This window comes from Anabrus simplex, chromosome 3 (assembly GCF_040414725.1).
Source record: "Anabrus simplex isolate iqAnaSimp1 chromosome 3, ASM4041472v1, whole genome shotgun sequence".
Classification (NCBI taxonomy): domain Eukaryota; kingdom Metazoa; phylum Arthropoda; class Insecta; order Orthoptera; family Tettigoniidae; genus Anabrus; species Anabrus simplex.
The window spans coordinates 450,507,983-450,533,435 of NC_090267.1; the positions used below are offsets into that span (position 1 = coordinate 450,507,983).

Genomic DNA, 25,453 nt, shown 5'->3' on the forward strand with positions numbered 1-25,453 from the left:
CCACACACTTATCTGTAATATGTAAATTGTGTTCATGTCCGACTTGTTGGCTGAATGGTCAGCGTTGAGGCCTTCGATTCAGAGGGTCCCGGCTTCGATTCCCGGCCGGATCGGGGATTTTAATCGCTTCTGATTAATTCTTCTGGTTCGGGGACTGGGTGTATTCGTCTGTCCCAATACTCTCCTCATCATATCCAGACAACATACCATACTCCAAACCACCATAGTAACACGCAATAGTGATTACATCCCTCTATATAGGGTTGGCGTCAGGAAGGGAATCCGGCCGTAAAACAGGGCCAAATCCACATATGTGTGACGCAGTTCACACCCGCGACCCCACTGGTGTGGGTAAAAGCGGTAGCAAAAGAAGAAGAAGATGTAAATTGTGTTCATCTGTTCTAGTGCTAAGCTGCGCGACACAGCATACCTATCTGCATGTTGCCATTTCATACAGATGATATCCACCAAAATACGCGTGCTTATGTAGAAAACTTTCATTTGTAACTTAATTATCGGTACAAATTATAGAATGGTCTCTTCAGAAGAGGATGCTATGATGCTATCAGCGAATACGGCTTATAGAAAAACCACTATTAGACTGTAAATCCAGCCCCATCTCAGGACTGCCTTTTAGCTAACCGTGAAGTTAATTTTTGCAGTTTACATTCGCACAAGTTTATTATATCCACATATACAATATACTGTATACATGATGGTGTACAGGAAAATATTAATTACCTGCGTGTACATTATCCACAAAGATTCAAAATTTTAAAAGAAATTTGCAAGTGTAGTAACATTGAGACTAGTTTAAAAAAGTGTTCCAAAAATTTGCACATAAAAAATTGCAAGTGTAGTAACATTGAAACTAGTTTAAAAAAGTGTTCCAAAAAATTTGCGCACAGGTAATTTCGGAATCTCCTAAATAGTATCGACATTATATAGATGATTACCCAAATTATGAAAAGTGAAATGGCGTATGGCTTTTAGTGCCGGGAGTGTCCGAAGACATGTTCGGCTCGCCAGGTGCAGGTTTTCTGATTTGACGCAAGTAGGCGACCTGCGCGCCGTGATCAGGATGAAATGATGATTAAGACGACACATACACCCAGCCCCAGTGCCAGCGAAATTAACCAATGATGGTTAAAATTCCCGACCCTGTCGGGAACCGAACCCGGGAACCCTGTGACCAAAGGCCAGCACGCTAACCATTTAGCCATGGAGCCGGACAATTATGTTTATACTGAATCGCATGCCGTATCTACTCTATAAAGAAGTTATATTGAAGTCCGGTCCCGCGGTGTGGGGGTCAACGCGTCCGCCAGCCACCCGTCGGCCCCGGGTTCGATTTCCGGCTGGGCCAGGGGTTTTTAATTGTAAATGATTAATATCCCTGGCCTGGGGACTGGGTGTATGTCGCCCTTAACTTTCCTTTCCTCACATTCAACACTCTACACTTCCTCCATTCCAATTACACGCAGGTCCATATCACATGGTACAAGTATGGGCAAAAGATCTCTATTGGCCGACGCCCCGAGCAAATAGCATTTTTTTACAATATTGAACCGTTGAATTAATCTTCTTTCGTGCAACGCGACTACCAGTACTTTCCAATAGTTCTCCTGAATTCAGTTATTTGAGTAATTACTTCATGAGTAGAGATAACTTCACTCTTCCACTAGCTGCGCTAGTCTGGTGTTGAATTCAGGATCATTTCTCATTTCCAGAAGAAGTTAATTGAAACCTGGACTGCTTTAAATAATAATAATAATAATAATAATAATAATAATAATAATAATAATAATAATAATAATAATATATTATTATATTATATTATTATATTATTATAATTCATTTCATACCCTGATGGGGTACGATGGGCCTCCTAGAGTTTGGCGGCCACGGTGGTGATTTGAGGTGCGGTGAAGGGTGGGAAGCGAGCCGCTGTGGCCTATAAAAGGAACAGTTCCGGCATTTGCCTGGAGGTGATAATGATGCTTGCTGTTTAAAGGGACCTAACATCTAGGTCATCGGCCCCAGGCTTGCTATTGACATACCACGGGCGTGCAACCTGTGCAATAGAGAAAAATGCGTGGCTTGCTTACGAGTAATCATTGGAGAAGTCGGTGTAGCTCAGTGATAGATCGTTCGCTTTGCATGTGAATCAATGGAGAAAGTGGAAGAGTTTTGATTCCTCCAGGAATGAAGAATGAAGATATCAGCTGAAGAAATCGAAATGTTACAGAAAACTCCCGTGGTGGTGGTGGTGGTGGTGAGAGTAATCATCCTTTCCTTTATTTCTTTCATCATTTTTTTTTGCTAGTTATTTAATGTCGTCTTAGGTATTAACACACTGAAGGTTTTTCGGTGAGGCAAAGCTAGGAGAAAGCTAAGATTGGGAGGGAAGTATCCGGCCGTGAAACTGGGCCAAATTAATACAAAGTGCCGATACCAATAAAGCGAGAAAAGTTCCGAAAAAGGAGATTAATTATTATTCATAAATTTAGTAAAGTTAGTAAGGAAGAAAGCCTCTGGGTTTACGTTTATTACTGTTATCTATTTTAGTATTTCTGTCTCTCTGTTTGCAGTCAATGCAGATGACAATTCTAACAACAAACAATAATAACAAGAATATTTATAACAATTATGAGGTCGAGTGATAATGATGGTGATATTGGTTCCAATAAAATATATGATGAGTTTCTATAGTTTCTGTTCACTATTTTGGTTTTTAATTTGCAAGTTTGTGAAGTTTGTCACCGTATACGTTTTCTTATCTGGATACTTTGCACAATTAATTTACCAAGCAGTCATACATATGTAGCTAATGTTGATATTATGTGATCGAGGAGCAGCATCACCCAATGCACGTATACACCAGGTTGTAATACCTTTATTTGCTGTTTGCTTTACGTCGCACCGACACAGATAGGTCTTATGGCGACGATGGAATAGGGCAGGCCTAGGAGTGGGAAGGAAGCGGCCGTGGCCTTCATTAAGGTACAGCCCCAGCATTTGCCTGGTGTGAAAATGGAAACCATGGAAAACCATCTTCAGGGCTGCCGACAGTTGGATTCGAACCGACTATCTCCCGGATGCAAGCTCACAGCTGCGCGACTCTAACCGTACGGCCAACTCGCCCGGTAGGATGTAATACTATTGAATCTTAAGAGTTGTGCTGGCTGGAGACTGAAGTTGGGTCTTATAACCCATTGGGTGGTAATTATTTTATTGGTTGTTGGACAATCAGCTGTCTTATTAAGGACCTCACTCCCAGCCACACTGGTTGAATTTTTGAACACTGTGCAATGTTCAACTTGAAGTTTCTATCATACGGATCCAATTTAATTTGTTGTTGGTTGGAATCATTTCTTTCACTACCATATATTTACGTACTATATCTGGAAGGACTTCGTTATTAATATATTCACCAAACTAGACTCCAATTCACAAGTGCAGTTTTCGTGATCCGTGGCACCAAGTAGATCTAATTGTTACGTTGTATGAAGTTACAAATATCTCTGGAAATGTTGTCAGTGGCTAGTATATCAGGAGGAAGGTAGGCAACTTTGCAACTTGCGCATGGGAAGCTAGATGATGTACGTCATAGTATGCTTTGGTGGGGATAGCAGTGTTCTTGCCAATTGCACCATTGTGGTTGAAATTGATGTGAGTTCGGATGGCCAAAGCCTATCAATGCCATTATGATTCTATTAAAAAAGGAATCTTGCATGAGTGACAAGTTTAATAACGCTAAGACCGCTAGGTGGCTTAGGTAGGGTGAGCGAGGTGTGTGCCATTCTTAAACGTGAAGATTACCAGAGAAAACAAAATTTTGTTGACTAACCTGGGGGTCGATATCACTGTGGGTGTTCATCAAGGTTCTGCCCTTTCACCATTGCTATTCATCCTCTGCATGGATACGGCAACAGCTGACATACAGACTTCACATCCCTGGACCCTTCTTTATGCCGATGATGTGGTACTTGCACAAGAAACCCGTCCTGAACTCCAGCATCAGGTTCAAACGTGGAAGGACAGACTGGCTGAAAATGGACTGCACCTCAATATCCAGAAGACAGAATACCTGGAATGTGGCCCCCAAACCAGAGGTACCATAAGTATCAGTGAAGAAGACCTGCAGAAGACCATGCAATTTAAGTACTTAGGATCCGTCGTCACCTCAAACTGTGACACCACTCCTGATACTCGGATGAGGGTAAATGCAGCTTGGCTCAAGTGGAGACAGGTCACTGGAGTCCTCTGTGATAAAAAGATGCCTCAATATCTAAAGGCAAAAGTTTATAAGAGTGTGGTACGGCCAGCAGCGATCTATGGGACTGAATGTCGCCCCATGATGAAACAACAGGAGCAAATGTTGACAACCATGGAGATGAAGATGCTTCGATGGTCCATGGGGCTGACCCGATGTGACCACATAAGGAACACGGACGTCCGGCAAAGGTTTGGTGTCGCGCCCATCATAGACAAAGTGAGGGAAGCCCGTCTCCGCTGGTACGGCCATGTCATGAGAAAACAGGACGACTCAGTTGCCAAAACAGCGCTCCACATCAACCCAGAGGGAACAAGACCACGAGGAAGACCGGCAAAGAGATGGACTGACAACATCAGGGCAGACATGCACAGTGTTGGCTTAACACCAGAAGATGTCAACGACAGACAGAAATGGAGGAGATGTAGCAAAGCAGCAGACCCTGCAAGTCGGGATTAATGCTAAGAAAAAGAGAACCTGGGGGTCGGTAGATGCAGAGTGGGTTGTTGTCCCATAAGCTCTGTACTCTGACTGGCCAACCGAGCAGAGGAGAGGTGGTCACGGCTCTACAGTGGCTCTACGCCTCTGCATTCGGGAGACGGGCCTGGGGCACAGTGCTGCACTTCTCGCCTGGCCTCGCCCGTCGGCTGTCCTGAGAATGGTTTTCCGTGGTTTTCCATTCTCCTGCACTAAGACGAATGCCGGGTCAGTTCGTAGTATAGGCTACGGTCGCCTACCCTCTCACCTTCTCCGCACATCTTCACCGTAACAACTCTCCCGGCCTGAGAGACGGCGTAACCGTCTAACAGGCCCGCCTCCCCTTCAGGGGAGGAATGAAAACGTTTCGTAGTAGTAGTAGTAGTAGTAGTACTAACATGGATACTTATCGTGCGGGGCATAAGCATAATTTGGTTCAAGTAACATACATTTCTACGTCCAACATGTTGACATATTGTATTCTCTGTGGAAGAGACATCGACCCATGGTTTCCGCTTGTAACAGACCACTGAATGATTTTTAGTTTCTGTGTAGAGTTTCCAATGTCTCATTTTCTGAATAGGGTTGAAAAGTGTGATCCCTAAAACTTTTACTTCTTCCCTAAAGTTAAGTAACTTGGGTGAGGTTATATTCCTACATTCATCTTCATCTAGTACTAGCATGTGCAATTTTCTAGTGACCAACCTTGAGCCATAGTATCGACCACATTCATTGATCGTGTTCAGCAACCACGCGTAATCCGATCTACAGTCGGCAATGCTAGTAAAGTCATCCGCAGAAGCCTAAACCTCTAGGGCGTAAGCAGTGAGATCAGTAAATAGTGGCTCAAAAGACAAAACAAACAGAATTACCAACAGTGGGCATTCTTGTCTCACCCCTTTATTAATGATTATAGGTCAGATGAGATGACAGTTGAAGCAGACTTTTGAAGATGCTCCTTACAGAACTTTCCTTAAGACTGTGATGAATTTCTCTACAAATCCTAGGTGTCTGAATACTTCAGTTAAGTGATTATTTATTTTTCTTCTTAAGTAGTAGAGCAATGTATGTTCTAAAACATGACGTCAGCATTCTTTCTGCTGAGTCAGCATCCGAGGTCATTGACCCCTGGTAGTGTAACTTTGCCGGTTGTGAACCAAGGTCATTGACCCATACTACAGTAGTTGTGCAATGTCGATTCACGGATTTTCCGTAAGAGAGCTAGTTGCCCTTCCCGAAGTGTATTTTGTATAAGAGAGCATGCCTAACCTCATGGTCGCCATCTTGGAGGGGCCTAACCTCAGTTTTACCGGCAGATGCTCTTCGCGACGTGGGCAGTCGCCACCTTAGAGGGGCCTATCCTCAGTTTTACGGGCAGACATCCTTCCCGACATGTACAGTCACCAACTTGGATGGCCCTAACCTCACTTTAACGACTAGATGCCCTTCCCGACGCCATCTTGAGTAGTAGATCAATGGGTATTCTCGCGACGCCATTTTGAGTAACAGGGCAATGTGGATTCGCGTAAGAGAGCAACCCTAACCTCATGGAGGAGCCCAACCTCATTTTTACGCCTTGATGTCCTTCCCGGCGCTATCTTGAGTAGTAGGGCAATGGGTATACTCGCGACGCTCTTTTGAGTAGTAGGGCAATGTGGATTCGCGTAAAAGAGCAAGCCTAACCTCATGGAGGTGCCTAACCTCACTTTTACGGATAGATGCCCTTCCCGACGCCATCTTGTGTAGTAGGGCAATGGTGATTCGCGTATTACACAGACGCCATTTTGAGCAGTAGGGCATTGGGAATTCACATAAGAGGGCACACTTTACCATATGGAGGAGCCTAACTACATACGGCCTAGTTTTACGATCAAATGCCCTTCCCAATGCCATTTTGGAGGGGCCTAACTACACAGGGCACAGTTTTACGGAGAGATGACCTTCCCCTCGCCATTTTTATCCTCACAACAGAGGAGGCACATTTGACCTAACCTATTTTATGGCCAGATGCCCTTCCCAACGTCATCTTGGAGGGGCCTAACTACACTGGGACTAGTTTTACGGACACATGCCTCTCTCGATGCAATCCTTGAGGGGCATAACTACACAGCGCACAGTTTTACGGTCAGATACCTTCCCGTCGCTATGTTGATCCTCCTAACAGAAGGGGCAAATAGCTTTATGTCCCCATCCGACAGTAACGAACAAGTCCAAACATGCATAACTATGGCGACGTGATCTTATACTGGCTTTACGCCTCCATCCGACTGACTGTCTCCGACGAGACTGAGCACGTGCTATACTAAGATTATTCTGTTTTTAACATGCAGCGATGACGTCGACATGGTTACGCATGTTTAGACTTGTACTCTCTGGTAAACTCAAGCCTTTATAGATGGAATGAGTGCGAATATTTTCGATAGGTGTAAGGAGACAAAGGAATGCAATAAGTAGAACATTTTACAATTAATGAAGTATTTATTGTATAATTATTTACAAAATTAAACAATCTACTACCAGTTATACAACAGTCTTGGTTATGCTGCCAGCAAGGTTGCTGTACTCCTTAACAGCTTACTGCGAATAGGTGCATGCTTTGAAATTGTATTGCTCCCTGCAAAATTCAAATTAAACAAAACATTTACTGTTTACGAAATATACTATACTGTGTGTGTTATGCTTTACAAAGAAGTTAATACTGTTCCTACCTTGTTATTATTCATGTGCTTTGTTTCTTTCTGAATTATTATCAGGTACTGTAATAAAAGAAAAAAGTTCATCCATACACTGTGTACAGTTTCTAATCTTCGAATTAGGTCCATACCAATCATCATCACTATTTTTACCACGATGCTTGCAATGACGTTGACAGGGTCTGCACAAAGCTACATCGATTGACATCTTACTGTAGAGAGGAAGGATGTCCCAAAAAGCATTTACGAAAGGAGCAGCGTACATAGATAAACCTCCTTCTAGTAAACATTGAATCAGATGTTCTGGCATCAGATATAAGGTTCTATGTTTATAGAACATCTTAAGGGCACCCGGAAGGGGCTATGTCTGCCATGTTAAAATGGGCGCTTTTAAGGAACATTTTCTCATAAGGTTATGAACCAAGGAAATTCCTTTTTGTGTACATATTTATTAGACCATCGCACGTAGATAGACGACATCATTTTTTAATATCTTCTGTTTTTTTTGAAAATATACATTTTTAAGTGAACATCAAAATTTTAGGTTCTAAAAGGAGATATTTTTGTTCCATAATTCAGAAATTGTACCTTTGATTTTAAAAATCTCGTGTTAAAATACGTAGAATGATTAGTTACATACCACCTACAAGTTTGGTTAATGTGCGTTCAGTGGTATCCGAATAAATGTTCCTTAAATACACAAAAAACTACTTTTCAGGAAACGAGCCTCAAAGTTCCTTATGCATTCCACATTCATACAGAGAATCATCTGGGTTCTCTTCCATCTCATCTTGTAATCTTCTATTTACACTTCCTTTCTTCTGTCTTCCAAGCTTCACCAGCTCCCTTTCTGCTGCATATGCTTTCCTTTTTCTTTATCTATAATTGACATTCGTTTCAGTGTTGTGCTCTAGAGGTACCGGCATACGAAGTCTTTGTAGAACTTCGCTCTTCGAGATATTGCCCCCATTGTATATTGCCACGGCATCATAAACACCAAAGTGGAGTGTTTTTATACTCACAATTTCTCTCCTGGGTACCCGAGTCCAGATCAAATGATTTAAGCATTCGTAAGGGTTTTGGGTTTTACCGAGAAGGCATTTCCGGAGGAGTTTTTCATAGGATAAGTCTCTGAAGACTGGCCTTATGGGTTCCGCGACTGCATATGGGAGACTGTGCTTGTGGTCGTGGTCGCAGTTTCCTTCATTTTTATGGTATTTGCATCACGTGTCCTCCCCTTTTGGTAACAAACCATGCTGTGGTTGTTCATTCTGCATCTTTTTTGTAGTCAATTGGGGAACACACATTTGCACACTCACTTGTAACGTTCGGAATAACAACAGTGGTCTTCCTCTTTCCCACATTCTTGCGCACCTTGAAAATCATATTACTATGTCTACGCATCTTGTTCAATGTATAAAACCAAACGAAAAAATAGCAGCTGAATACTGTTGTAAAAGAAGCCGCCAAAACAAACAATAAACACATGCTGTTATGTTCTCAATCATTCTGCCGTCCAGGTTGGCCAACAATTGAAAGTTGCACTTTCCTGCAGCAGGGATATCCTCTCGCAGAAAGTGACCATGTTCTGAAACATAAACACCTTCAACAGAGTCTTTGTCACCGCTTACAAATGGAAAGTAATGTTATGTCACATCAGTTCGAGGACATGTCACGCCCGACATCTGGAGCACTCCAGGTAATATAAAAATTAATACCCTTTCAAACGTCGCAGAGGTCTGAAACAAAAAGTATTCGAAAGAAGAAAGTCACAGGTATATAAAACTGCAAAAAAACAAAAAATGAATTTTTTTCGATTTTACCCCTTCCGGGTGCCCTTACTTACTGGGCACTTACTGGTGTGAGATAAATAAGATGTTGCGTATTAATTACGCTGGTAGGCGAACAGGATGCACATTCACAGTTTTGTTTGTTATCAAGACGATTGTAACCGTGTAATATTTACCTTCTTTCTGTTCCATAGTGTGCAATGTAGAAGCACACACCAATGTTTATGATAAAGGACTATCTTTATTTATAGTCTTGAAACAAAATTCGTTACCGGATGGTGACATCGCTCATATGTATAATAAGACAATAGGCTGTTGTGTTAGCAAGAATGTTTTCAGTTGTTTCAAATTCTAAACGAATATCGACAGGATATTCTTTTAGAGATTCTTCATGATATGAGCAGTCTATAACTACAATCGGTGCTTTATTTTTAAATTCATCCGACAAAAATAGCGAACGACCTTCTTTCTGTTGATACGATGATTGGAATTTACAAAACATGCCATGGAGCATCCCAAATTTATTCTCAAAATGAATGTCAATGTTTACGTATAGATACGTAATTCCGTTCAGATATGGTCTAATATTTCTTCATTTACAGTGGTTAAACTGTGAGCTATCTTTTCCATGGTTGAATTTGCGATGGGTTCGAAATCCAAAAATAATGTACAAAGGCCTTTCAGTAAAAGGTGATGTTTTAACAGCCCAGCTATGCTGGTTTGTAGGTGGTAACACAGGATATTCACGCAGCTCCCAACTTCGAAAACGTATAGGTAATGGTGTATCATTTTCTACAATCTTGAGCAATCGAAGTTTTCTCCATCAGATAATGTTACATGTGGAATCCTCCACAATATACGATGAAGTGTAATTTTTCGAGTCTACTGGTGTTTCTGCTGCATTAAGAGAATTGTAATCACTTCGATCACGGATCAGAATTATCTCTTGTTTTGCGTTGGTTATAATACGTATAATGTCTTCTGCGAATCCAATAATATGTTTTAATGATAACATACCTGTAAAAGTTCCGTCCTGATTAATCATCCAATTGTTAGTATCTTTTGGACACCATCCTACCATCCGTAAAATATTACTTTCTTCCTCACGAAAAGAAGGGTAGAGTCTCATTGCACTTGTAATACCAACATTCTTCGATCTATCTATCTCAACATTATTTACTTCATATCGCGCTTCAGAAAAGAGAAAAGCTAGACCGTGGTTGCTTAGTTGAGATGTGCTTGGTCCAGTTCCATCTGACTTATCTAGTCGTCCTTCAATATAGCGGTGAAATGAAATGTCGTATGGCTTTTAGTGCCGGGATATCCCAGGACGGGTTCGGCTCGCCAGGTGCAGGTCTTTCTATGTGACTCCCGTAGGCGACCTGCGCGTCGTGATGAGGATGAAATGATGATGAAGACAACACATACACCCAGCCCCGTGCCATTGGAATTAACCAATTAAGGTTAAAATCCCCGACCCGGCCGGGAATCGAACCCGGGACCCTCTGAACCGAAGGCCAGTACGCTGACCGTTCAGCCAACGAGTCGGATAATATAGAGGTAGCTTTCGTCTGGTAGGGCGTATACATCGAGCTGATGATAAAGTGAATTTCACCATTGTTATTTAATCCAAACGTCAAAGGTTGATAAGAATGAAGCTCACTTCGTACTACACCTTCATGAGTTTCTACTGTATTCATAATGTCTAGCATTTATTCCATTTTTTTGTAGTAGCGTATAACAAATCTTGGCGTATTTCATTATGGTTATCTGTTAACTCGATGAGTCTTCGCAAACATGTAGTATGTCTTCCGAATGTACATCGTGTTTTATACCTGTTTTTATATATGGTTCAAGATCTAAATTAATAAGCTAATTATGTTTATTTACAAGCCTATGAGTGATGTTACTAATGTGTTTTACAGACACAGGATGATAAACAACTACTGACGATTTCTCATGAACAGTATATCCAGGTTTCTATGTAATAATGTAATCGTGAAGGACGTGCGAAGGTTGTTGATTACTATTCAAGTCTGTAATAATATTACAAGTAATGTTCACATGATGATCATCGAAGTGTGTTATAGGTTGATCAGACTCGTAACGTACGTTCGGTATGAGCTCCCTTGGTGAACATCCAAGCAATGGTCCAATCGAGTCAGGTTGTGATTTGAAGTCAATCTTAATTAAATGATGATTCAATAACACGTTTATGTGTAATGTTGCTCACAGTAAATGAGAACTTGTAATTATGATTACTAAAATTCTCTTTTCTGAACAGTTAACGCTTTTTCAATGTAGTCACGAATATCGTCTACTGAATAACTTCCTGATGGTCGCGTTAGCACATACTCATCGTAATTGAACTTGTTTACACCATCACGCTCATTATAAATGTTATTGTAGCTTTCAAACGACACTAGTCCAAGACTATGTGGCTCATAACCGAGTTCGATCGGTGGATTAAAGTAGACGGATGTTTCAGGTCCTTCTCCGCATACATCGAACGTTCTTTCACCGTTAGTCATCACGTGCACACTAATGCTCTTTGTCTACCGTCCGAGTTTGATATAAGAACATAAGACATAATCGTCCGCACATGCGTGTATTGAAATTTTGCTTACGGTTATTATTGTAAACAATGTCTGCACTGCTTCCGAAATAACGTATGAGGTCAAATGGAGGAGGTAAGTCTCCATAGCTATCGAAAAACCATACTTTAGAGTTACGTTTTTCATAGGCACATCCTGATGGGTCAGATATAATACATCGAATAGTAAAAGGAAACAGCGTTCCATGACGTCTTTTTGTACTTGTACTAGAACTAGGTGAGAGATGTGGCACAATAGGTAGTGTGTCTTACTGCTTTATAATCTTCATGGTAACTGAATAACAAAGTAGGCAGTAGTAATACACACACACACACACACACACACACATATATATATATATATATCAAAAGAAACAACAGGTAACTGACAGTTTATAATTTTCTCTTGACGAGTAAAGTCGTGTACAGAATGGTGAAACAACGATATTCAAACGATATGAAGAAGGAAACTAAAACTGTTGCATGGAGAGATGATGTAAAGGCTGCACAAAAAGCTATTCAAGGGGAATACAATCCTTGTGTAGCGACTACTAAGTCACTACGCGCAACAAGAGCGACAATTTCTCCAAAGTCCAGAGCAATGTTTTGTAAACGTGCACGAATTATTCCTGTACCAAAACGAGGAGGATTTCTTCCCGCGCTGTTTGCTGGACTAGCAGCTTTAGGGTCCCTGCTGGGTGGTGCTAGTGCTGTAGCAAGGACTGTTAAGGCTGTAGAAGAAGCGAAACAACAGTTGAAAGAGAGTGAACGTCGTAACAAGACGTTGGAGGCAATTGCATTACGAGGCAAAGACATACACATGAAGCTAGCGCCATACAAAAAAGGGCTTGGCATCTACATATCTAAAAAACAACGTCTACTGAATGCACTGCCACATCGATCTCTAACACACGAAGACGTTTATACGTTTGCTAAACAACTAGGAATTCATTATTTTCGAGATGTGTACATGCGCGATCAACTACCAGCGTACCCACGTGAACGTGAGAGTGCTGTAATTAACTTAGACAACAGTCGCGGACCTGGAACTCATTATGTTGCCTACGTAAGACATAAATCATTCAGGTACATTTACTTGGTGTGAAAATTGAAAACCACGGAAATCCTTCTTCAGGGCTGCCGACAGTGGGATTCTAACCCACTGTCTTCGGAATGCAAGCTCACAGCCGCGTGCCTTTAACCGTACAGGCAACTCGCTCGATAGTCAGAAGATATTTGAGGTGAAAATCTTTGATGGGCGCCCTGTATCATTCATAAGTAAGTTGACTGTATTACATCACCGCTAGATTGAACCAGCTAAAGCAATCTGAATTAGTGTCATACGGAATTATTGTTATGTAGATCAGACTTTACAAAGGAAAGGATTTATTGCATCGTCCTGTTCATTACATATATCGGGTGGTCCACCAGCCCCTTGCGATCCAGTTTTATGCATCGCTTTACATTTACTAAAATTCTGAAAGACTATTACGTAGCGCATACCTATCTACGGAATGTCACTGTAATATTTGTCCCAAATGGAACAAAATAATTGCCTTTACACAAATGAAGTCGAAAATCTGCGGTAAATTACGAACTAGTACGAAATATTGTACTTGCAGAGAATGATATGGATACATACTTTACTACCTTACAACTATTTTTTTTCTGCTACGTCGCAGCGCTTCCGTATGTGTTTTGTTTGTCTAAGGCTTTCGTGTGTGATGTCTTTGCTCACTGAAGTTGTTTGCATTAATTAGATGTCGTTTTCGTCATGTTGCTCATTCGTTTTGTGCCTTAACTCATTCATTAAATAATATATTTATTGGTCCAGTGATTATGCTGTTTTCCATTCAACAATGCTATTTTCATTTCAACAAAAAGTGATAATGCTATTTTGCTGTTTGAACTGCCCGAGCTAGTCCTATGGATAAAGATAATGAGAATTCACAGACATAGCACTCCCATTCGTCGGTGCTTGCCCTGGACCTCAAGAAAGAAACAAAAGACGGCACGAGCAGCGGAATACAACATAAGACAGAGCCCGTAAGTACGTATACATATTTCTCTAGTAACGACGGTATTTCTTAATTTACCGCAGATTTTTCACTTAATTTGTGTTGTAAAAGGAATTATTATGTTCCATTTGGGACAAATATTACAGTGATAAGTAGATAAGTATGCGCTACATAACCCTGAATGGCATCGGCCCCTCTCCCTAAACCGGGGTAATATAACGATATGTGTATTTGCGGGCTAGAAGGCAGCAGGATTCGTGTGCGCCACTATTAATTCATTATGGGTACCTCGAATGAACCCGTAAATGAGTACAGATACGCATAACACTTACTTTAAAACAGGAGGTGGACGCACAGACCGGGAGCACGGTATTGTGTAGGCTCGGAAGTGGGCACCGTAGGTCAATTGTCGCAGTAGCGCACATGACAAGCGAACGCCGGCGGGCAGACATGTGATAATAGACAGTGCTCGAGGTAGAAGGATCGAATCCCACATTAGAAATTTTTAACAGCCAGTACCCGGGACGTGGTAAGGTTGCATACTTGATCGCTTCCAAGGACTGTTTTGTTGATTTAACCCTGTAAAAGACCGTATGTATAGTTTCATTAGGTATGGTGCTTGGTTGGACGAGGATGTGGAGATGATTGTCTGTGGCCAGTAGAGGCTGGCAGTACCTCACATTGCTGGAGCGCTATAGGATGTGTGATAGTTGACAGTGCTCGAGGGTTAAAAGGTTCAAGTCCCATGCAAGTATTCTTTTTAAGCCACTTGCCTGAGATCTGGCAAGGTTGTATACTTAATACCGGTGTTTTACACGGACTGATTTGTTTTTCAGGCCCTGAAAAGGGCAGTTCTTATGGAGTTTGATTCATAGAGGCTAGGAAACATGTGACGGGAATTCAGTTATCCACGTCGTTTAATATAGCACCTGCTCGAACTGACGACCTCCGTGGTCGATACAGAGCTGCGTGCGATGTTGTAAGGACCGTCTGGCCCGTTGCAACATCTCTGGCGAAACGGATCGGCATGCCTCGGTGATGAGCTGTCTAAGGTGACAATGACTGGCCGGCTCCTGTGCATACATCAGATTTTTACATGGCCCCATAGAAAAAATCCAGGGGCGTAAGATTGGGCGATCTGGCGGGCCAGGGGACAGGTCCTCCTCTCTCTCTACATTTCTTAGGATATGTCGCATGGAGATGGCTCCGGACGACCGCCGCCGCGTGCGGTGGAGCTCCCTCATGTTGAAAGGAATAGCACATGTTCCAAAAAAGGCGGACGTTCATGTTGGAGACACCGCAGATAGTGTAGGCTGGTCAGATGGCCCTCAAAGAAATGGGGACCGATGAGGTGATCACCCATGATTCCACACCATACATTAAAGCCCCACTGTACCTAAAAAGCTGTCTGTCGCACCGAATGTGGATTATCCACACTCCAGTAATGCATATTACGGCGATTAACGGTTCCATCGTTGTGGAATCGTGCTTCGTCCGTAAATAAGAGAGTCACTAGAAAAGCAGTTTCAGTGTCCACATGTTGTAGGATCCATTGACGGAACGCCATCCGGACATCGAAATCATGACCACTGAGTTCCTGGTGTAAGTGCAGATAGCACGGGTGAAACCGGTGGATATGCAATATCCGCATAACAGAAACTCGACTGATGTTCGTCTCCTGTGCAATGGCCCGTGTGCTAGTATGAGGGTTAGGCCAGAGAGCGTCAAACACGACCTCTTCAATGTCAGCAGTCGTCATGGGATGATCTCGAACGGGCAGTGCCCTTCCCAGGAATGCAGTATCCCGCACGCGTCTTTCCACACTCCGAAATGTCATGTCCGTCGGTTGTCATCTATCCGGATAGCGTCCTTGGTACAGGCGTTGTGCCTGGTATGCATTATGTCTAGCTGCTTCATAGATAAGTAACGTATCCACATACTCGTCACTAGAATACATCTCGAGGCAGTGAATAAACTTTGTGTTGTGAATTGTTTCGAAGGAGGGGAGTTCGCGCAGCTACATACTGTACCAGGAAAGCCTAGGTCCTGGTCCATAGTTATCAAAAGAAATGTTGTTCCAGCATATAAGATCCGTCCGACGTACGAACATCTAAGTAAAAGAATGTTCCAGTATGTACCCGACTCCACGAGTGCGCTCGGCGGAGTCAAGTGACGTCACCTGTCGTTTAAAGCTCACCTCCCCTAGAGATATTTCTCGAAAATATCTTTCTTTTCACAAGATTTGAACGCCTGTACCAATTTTAATGGAACAAACGCTAAATTGTAGCGGACGTCATGAAAACTAACCTCTATAAATTCCAAATTAATCCATCCTATGGTTGCTGAGTTACAATGATTTAAAATCTAACAGAAATTACGCACTCACGGTCACATGACCGAGAGAAACTACCCCCCCCCCCAGCGCCAGCTATATATGCCACTGGGTCAAGGCTAACAAGTAGTTGTGTGTTGAGTTGAGTTCAGTTCATTGCAAGCAGTCCAGTCTAGCAGTGCAGTATGTGTATGAGTAAGAGAGAGGGGAGACTGGCCCTCACATAGTATGTTCGTGCAGTCTCGAAGACAGTACTTTTCGTCGTGTTTCGCGGAGACGAAATTACGGGCTAGTAAATCGCCATCGTACTTGAAAAAAAAAAGACGTCGCACCGTAAGTAATCTATTGTGCCGCGACTACGATATAACTTACAGACATTTCAAAGTATAACACGTACGAAATCAGTGAAGTTCGAAGTTATATATAGGACATTCACAACATGACGTGTGGACTTAATTAATTGCACACAATATTAAATTACCAACAGAAACTGTCGTGTACAGTAACTTTAACTACTCTAGAACTTATTTTCTAACATAGCACATCCTTGGACTATGTCTTTTTATTTATGTGCCATATTAGGACATGACGTGTTACAGTGATAAACTTAGTGAAAGTTAAGAATTTTTTCTAAAATAAGATAGTCCTATCAACATTAGAGAATCAGTGTTATCTGTCAGGACAACGATTTAAAGACTGTGGTTAGAGACGGTCATGAGAAATATTACGTGTTTGCACTGTGTTGGACGTTCTCAGTGACAGTTTAAAATAGTGGTTTTTTTTGCAACAAGGACTGTGATCACTCATTGGACGTCCTAAAATTAGGATAGTATCTGCAAATACTACTTGCATGTTCCGTGTGTTAAGATCATTTCCACGAGCAGAAGAAATCCTCAGAAAATTCTACAAGATCCAACTACCTTCAACATCATTTCATCTATGACGTCAACGTGGTTTCTTCGTGGAACTTCAAGTTCGAGTCATCCTCCGCACCCGCGGAATGTTCCAGATTCTCATCAGTATTCGTAAGCCAAGTTTTTTTAATAAGTGAGTAGTCACAAACTGACTTTCTTTCTGTTTTTTCTTACCAATCGTGAACAGTGGTTTACCCAGTGCTGCGTGTGACGATACTTCGTGGTTTTCCACCATTACTCAAAATTCATCTTTTAATGATAAATCTATTTTCAAAATCTATTTCACATAAGAAAGACTCTAGGAAGTGTTCTATGTTTCAAGGCTCACAAACTGAGAAACTCTCAACAGAAGTTCAAATTCTTATTTTCAATTATAAGTGTGTTCATGTCATGTCATAATACTTAGAAAGACTTTAGGTGAAAAACTGACACTTTATGTTTTCGCAAAAGACTATTGTATCTGTGAGATTTATTTATTTTCACAAATTGCATTCAAGAAGATTTACGTTAACCCTTTTGATTTCAACAAATTATTTGCATTCTATATCGACATTGCAGGGTGGTGAATTGATTAACATTATTAATAAATTGTTTGAAAAATGGTATAACCATCTATTATTCGCCCTGCGAGTATATCCTGCTCTGTACCGGCTCCAAAAACAAACTTCCACTACCTGAGATCCTTCTCATGCCTTACGCCCCGAACTTTTACTGGTACAGAGAGGATAGAATATATAATAGATGGCGCCGCAACTCCAGGGGCTCAATTTGGAGCCGTGCAATAATAATAGATGATACGCCAGTTATAATAGACATCATGGCAATATTCAGGGTTCGATTCAAGTCATAATAAATTGCAATTTAAGTACAGGATTCGACTGCAACTATTACGAATTCAAAGAACTTGTTCGAATGTTCTGGAAACATGGATAACTTACTTGCAGCAATCGAAGCTCTCAGGCTTAGCATTAACGATCAGAATGCTCAGATCGATAAGTCTAATACGCAAATGGTCGAGTCCCATAACCAATTACAGGCGCAGATGGTAGAGTCTAATAACCAATTGCAAGCACAAAATACTCATTTACAGGCGCAAATGGTAGAGTCTAATAACCAATTGCAAGCACAAAATACTCAATTACAGGCTCAAATGAACGCACAAATAACCGCACTACAATCACAGATAGTTGACTCTAATTCTCAATTGAAGTCACAACTACAAGCGCAGTTAACTGAGTCAAATAGCAAAGTCGAAGATTTAACTTCTAAAATTGATAGGACCTTGAACACTAAGTTTGCAGAGGCCGATAAAGTCATTAATAAAAGGCTCACTGAATCCAGTGCCCTTATCGAGCAACGATTCCGTGAAGCTGGAACTCGCCTCGAAAAGAAACTTATTGATTCTAGTACACAAGTCGAAGCCACATTGAAAGATATGCGGGATCAGTTTGCTGAAAACTTAGAGTCCATCAAGGAAGAAATAAAGACAGAGGTCGTCAAGTCTTTAGACAAACATCTTAGAAATGTTCTTCCTTCTGTTCAGGCATTTTCAACCGAACTCAAAGACTTACGAACTGAATTTCAAGAATCCCATGGTAACATCTCACAAGCTCAAGCAAAGTTAGCTCAGGTGCAGGAAAACCTGCGAGATGCATTAAAGAACGATGTGGGCAAATTACGTAGCGAGATAGGATTAGTTAAGAGCACGCAAGGAGAACTTGACAAGCGTATTACAGGACAGCTAGACAACACGCATACCCAGATAGCTGCTTTCTGTAAAGACATACAAGTAATTAAAACTGACTTGAGAAATGAAATAAAAAATTTAGACACCTCAATTAATTCTAAAATTGTAAATTTGTCTGAAGAAACAAATCAAATTAAACTCAAAAGACATACGACTGACGTCACAATTCCTGGTTCTTCGAAGGAAGTACATAGCACAACAACCCTCATTAAAGTACTAGATGACAAACCAGTCAAATTTTCAGGACGTGACGAGTATACTGCTCGGAAATTTTTGTTAAATGTCGACGATTACCTGCAAGAGAATAGGGTAGAAGACGACAGAAAACTTAGAATCGTATCTAAGCTTCTAGAAGGACGAGCCTTATCATGGTTCATAGCTTTTAAGAGCAACTTTAAAAACTATGACGGCTTTAAAAAGGCACTTCTCAAACGCTTTTGGGATTCAGAAAGACAACACCTCGTCAAAATGCAACTCTACTCTAGTAAATACAATACTTCAGTCAATACTTCCCGATATTCCGATTATTGCCTAATGCAATTAAATAAGCTACAGTTTTTAGATCCACCTTTGCCAGATATCGAACTCATTCAGATCCTGACACTTCAATATCCGCCTCATATTCAAGAGATACTAGTCGCTGCCAACATTAAAACATTGGAACATTTCGACGCTACTTTGCGTAGGTTAGATACGGCTAATATCCAATCTAGTCCGAAAACTAACAGGAGTCGAGAAATAAATACGAACTCTGCGGAAATAAAACCGCCGGAGAGAGAGGAACCAAGGACACGTGAAGAAGGCAGATTAAGCCCTACCAACCCAACCAGATTCCGGAATTTTAGACGTCAGAAGGATCAGGATAGACACCCTTACCAACCTAGGAATTTATGGAGACAGCATGAAAGCACTCCTGAAGAAAATCGTGAGTCCAGACGACGAGAACTCGAAAGTAGATGGAAGGATACACGGGAATACATCAGGGAGAGAAATCGTAATCCTGATGAGCTTGGAGCCACATCCCTGGAATACCAACGTCAATACGGGCCAAGAGAACAAAAACCACCTGATCCTGAATCAACAGGCGCTATAAAGAAAACGCCGATCCCACAATAGGGAGATTGACTACAGAACACGATGAGGACGAGATTTCGAACTATTGTACTGCTGTTATCAATTACTGGCACATTGACGATTCCGAATTACTATTCGAAGACGCACAAATACCAAGGCCAATTATTACACGTTCATTACCTGTCATAACAGTACGCACAGGCAACCTACAGGTGATTACGCTCATCGATTCTGGAGCGCAAGCTTCTTTAATTTCTGATAGGCTTGTAGACTCACTTAAAAATCAGAACAATGTTTTGTTACTGCCTGTAGCTCAGATCAAAGTAAGAGGAATAGTTCCTGATAAAATTGTTAAGTGTAAATCCCAGGCATTTTTAGAATTTGAAATTAACAGCCAGTCATTCGAACACATATTTTTGGTAGTATCACGTCTTAACTTCAACTTAATACTTGGATCAGATTTTATGATCAAATATAAAGGAACCATTGACTATGATGCCAATCTCGTAAGATTAAAGAATAGTTCCGTAGCACTACAGCTGGTAGGACGAAGTGACCTGGAAGTTAAAGAGAATGGAGCCCGTTTCGAAGAAGCCGGTGGTGACATTATTGGACCCGCTGTAAGCGAGGTTGCGCCAGCCGAAGCAGAATGTAGAAAGGGTGACCAAAGCGGGGATGATGCAGAGTCCCTATTCAATGAGAACTCCATTATAGGTCCAGATTATATAATGTCTATAGCCAGTGTGGTTAAAGATCCGGAAATTAAAGTAAAATTGGAGGAGGCCAAATGATGTTCTACACAAATTTGCATGTGTATTCGATGACAAGCCTGGAAAAGAAAATCCTGCGTATTTTCTTTTCGTCCAACCAAGGGGAAGATGTACCAGGAAAGCCTAGGTCCTGGTCCATAGTTATCAAAAGAAATGTTGTTCCAGCATATAAGATCCGTCCGACGTACGAACATCTAAGTAAAAGAATGTTCCAGTATGTGCCCGACTCCACGAGTGCGCTAGGCGGAGTCAAGTGATGTCACCTGTCATTTAAAGCTCACCTCCCCTAGAGATATTTCTCGAAAATATCTTTCTTTTCACAAGTTTTGAACGCCTGTACCAATTTTAATGGAACAAACGCTAAATTGTAGCGGACGTCATGAAAACTAACCTCTATAAATTCCAAATTAATCCATCCTATGGTTGCTGAGTTACAATGATTTAAAATCTAACAGAAATTACGCACTCACGGTCACATGACCGAGAGAAACTACCCCCCCCCCCCAGCGCCAGCTATATATGCCACTGGGTCAAGGCTAACAAGTAGTTGTGTGTTGAGTTGAGTTCAGTTCATTGCAAGCAGTCCAGTCTAGCAGTGCAGTATGTGTATGAGTAAGAAAGAGGGGAGACTGGCCCTCACATAGTATGTTCGTGCAGTCTCGAAGACAGTACTTTACGTCGTGTTTCGCGGAGACGAAATTACGGGCTAGTAAATCGCCATCGTACTTGAAAAAAAAAGACGTCGCACCGTAAGTAATCTATTGTGCCGCGACTACGATATAACTTACAGACATTTCAAAGTATAACACGTACGAAATCAGTGAAGTTCGAAGTTATATATAGGACATTCACAACATGACGTGTGGACTTAATTAATTGCACACAATATTAAATTACCAACAGAAACTGTCGTGTACAGTAACTTTAACTACTCTAGAACTTATTTTCTAACATAGCACATCCTTGGACTATGTCTTTTTATTTATGTGCCATATTAGGACATGACGTGTTACAGTGATAAACTTAGTGAAAGTTAAGAACTTTTTCTAAAATAAGATAGTCCTATCAGCATTAGAGAATCAGTGTTATCTGTCAGGACAACGATTTAAAGACTGTGGTTAGAGACGGTCATGAGAAATATTACGTGTTTGCACTGTGTTGGACGTTCTCAGTGACAGTTTAAAATAGGTTTTTTTTTGCAACAAGGACTGTGATCACTCATTGGACGTCCTAAAATTAAGATAGTATCTGTATATACTACTTGCATGTTCCGTGTGTTAAGATCATTTCCACGAGCAGCAGAAATCCTCAGAAAATTCTACAAGATCCAACTACCTTCAACATCATTTCATCTATGACGTCAACGTGGTTTCTTCGTGGAACTTCAAGTTCGAGTCATCCTCCGCACCCGCGGAATGTTCCAGATTCTCATCAGTATTCGTAAGCCAAGTTTTTTTAATAAGTGAGTAGTCACAAACTGACTTTCTTTCTGTTTTTTCTTACCAATCGTGAACAGTGGTTTACCCAGTGCTGCGTGTGACGATACTTCGTGGTTTTCCACCATTACTCAAAATTCATCTTTTAATGATAAATCTATTTTCAAAATCTATTTCACATAAGAAAGACTCTAGGAAGTGTTCTATGTTTCAAGGCTCACAAACTGAGAAACTCTCAACAGAAGTTCAAATTCTTATTTTCAATTATAAGTGTGTTCATGTCATGTCATAATACTTAGAAAGACTTTAGGTGAAAAACTGACACTTTATGTTTTCGCAAAAGACTATTGTATCTGTGAGATTTATTTATTTTCACAAATTGCATTCAAGAAGATTTACGTTAACCCTTTTGATTTCAACAAATTATTTGCATTCTATATCGACATTGCAGGGTGGTGAATTGATTAACATTATTAGTAAATTGTTTGAAAAAGGGTATAACCATCTATTTCGCCCTGCGAGTCTATCCTGCTCTGTACCGGCTCCAAAAACCAACTTCCACTTGCCTGAGATCCTTCTCATGCCGTACGCCCCGAACTTTTACTGGTACAATACTTACCTGCCATCGCATGTCGTAATCGTTCCAATGGGGCATACTTTGCCCTACATATGGTCTACGAAGCTTGGAACATGTACAGTACGACGTAGCTAACGGGCCACAGACCATCATCTCCTCATCCTCGTCCAACCTAGCACCATACCCAATGCAACGATACATACGGTATTTTACAGGGTCAGATAAACAAACCAATCCTTGGAAGCTATCAAGTATCAACCTTACCACATCTCAGGCAACTTGATGTTAAAACAATCTTATGAGGGATTCGAACCTCCTACCTCGAGCACGGTGCATTATCACATATCTCCCCGCCCGCTTGCCATGTGAGCTACTGCGACACATGACATACGGTGCCCACTTCCCAGCCTATAATGAACACAGACCATCAGCTCATCCTCGTCCAACCCAGCACCATGCCCAATACAACGATACATACGGTCTTTTACAGGGTCAAATAAACAAAACAATCCTTGGCTATCAAGTATCAATCTTCCCACATCTCAGGCAACTGGCTGTTAAAAAACCTTATGTGGGATTCGAACCTCCTACCTCGAGTACAGTGCATTATCACACATCTCGCCGCCCGCTTGCCATGTGAGCTACTGCGACACTTGAGCTACGGCGCCCACTTCCCCACCTATACAGTACCGTGCTCCCGGTCTGTGCGTCCACCTCCTGATTTAAAGTACGTGTTCTGCGTATCTGTACTCGTTTACGGGTTCAGTCTAGGTACTCATAATGAATTAATATTGGAGCTCACGATATCTGCTGTCTTCTAGCCCGTAATAGTAATGTTATTTGCTTTACGTCCCACTAACTACTTTTACGGTCTTCGGAGACGCCGAGGTGCCGGAATTTAGTCCCGCATGAGTTGTTTTATGTGCCAGTAAACCTGCCGACACGAGACTATCGTATATGAGCACCTTCAAATACCACCGGACTGAGCCAGGATCGAACATGCCAAGTTGGGGTTAGAAGGCCAGCGCCTTAACCGTCTGAGCCACTCAGCCCGGCCTTCTAGCCCGTAAACACACATCTCGTTATATTATCCCGGTTTAGGGGGAAGGACCGATGTCTTTCAGAATTGTAGTAGATGTGAAGGGATGCATAAAACTGGCTCGCAAGGTGTTCGTGGACCACCCGGTATATCATTTTTTAGATGGAGTAATTCTAATCAAACATGTTCGGTTCATTTTTGAGCCATCTTCAGTGAAAATGTTAAAAACTACATGATTAATGTTAAGAAAAGGTTATAAAAATACACGATGAGAAAGAATGTATAAAAGCATGTGCAACATGATGAAGTCTATACCATGTGAGGTAGTAGCAACGTTGAAAACCTCTTAGTCTGAAAGTATAATATGTCACACTAAAAATGAGGATGAAATCACAAAAATTAAAACTTGATAAACTTCTTTGAATCACATACTCGAAAAGTCCAGAGGGCAACAGAAGCACGAGAACATATTTTGAGAGGAAACAATGCCAAATGCTGCGTGTGTGACTCGGTAGTGGAAACCGTCAATAAAATCCAAATCTGTAATGGAAAAAATGAATGAGTGTATGTGAGAAGCCTGAGGTAATAGATGAAAGAGAAACGAAAAGGAAACTTTAGACTTATTTATTAAATAATTGCCCTCTCGTACGGCTTGACCTTCACAGATTAGAGGACCCGCTTCCACTGGTCGAACTTGTAGCTGGCTGAGCTGTGTTTGTGAGGATAGGGAAAGAAGTGAAAGGAGTGAGAGAGGGAGGCAGTAAACAGGCGGGGAGGGAGGGATGGAGGGGTGGTGTTTAGTTGGAGAGCTGGAAGCGGGGTTCGTTTTTATTATGGAATTGTTGACAAACAAATGGAATGAACGTTTTGAGTAAAATGTTCTTTTTTCGATGATCTCATTTAAATCATAAGAGGGTTTTCTGAATTGATCACTACCGATGTGGATGTTCTCATGAATGTTGAGAAAGGTGCCCTTTTTCTCGCATTGGAGGATCTTAAAATCTTGATCAATTGTTGTGTATTCGCGACCAGATTCTTACTGATGCTCGCTCATAGCTGCAAAACGATTATATTTAAGAGTATTGTGATGTTCGGCGTACCTTATTACGAAGTTGCGGCCTGTTTGGTAGATAGAGCTGGAATTACAGGATTGACATTTTAATTTATAAACTCCGGAGTTCAATTATATTATTATTGCTGTTATTGTTTTGTTGTCGTTATTGTTAACATTGTGCGAATGGGAGATTAGTATGGAGTTGGTATGGGAGGTTCTAAACGCTATTTTGTTCTTTTTTTAAAAACATAAAAAATTTGGTAAACGCTATTGCTGTTGAAAGTGAAAGTAAATAACTTCCCTTTAGGAGCAGATTATTTTACTAGAGTAGTCGTAGGTCTACTTTTGTGTCTATTGATGATTCTTTTGACAAAGTTTCTACTGAAGCCGTTGTATTCTGCGATGATATGAATAGTGTTTATTTCTCTTTTTTTAGTTTTTGCGCGATAATGCTCTAAGTACCATACTAATGTAAGCTGCTTTCTTATGTATGTCTTGGCGCAGAGATGTTTGCTGAATGGTGTTGATAGTGCGGGTGGATTTTCTTTATATATTAACGGACAAAGTGTTGCTATAGTTGCTCATAAAGGTTAAATACAGGTAATTAATGGCATTGTTGTCTTCTGACTCTTATCGTGAATTTTTAATGCGGATCAATGGAGT

General features: G+C 41.2%; 1 protein-coding gene across 1 annotated transcript in view; it reads right to left on the reverse strand.

The window, feature by feature from the left end:
* LOC136866853 (dynein axonemal heavy chain 1) overlaps window positions 1-25,453 on the reverse strand; it is a 1,878,455-nt gene that overhangs the window by 787,828 nt on the left and 1,065,174 nt on the right. The gene's annotated exons all lie outside the window — the stretch shown is intronic.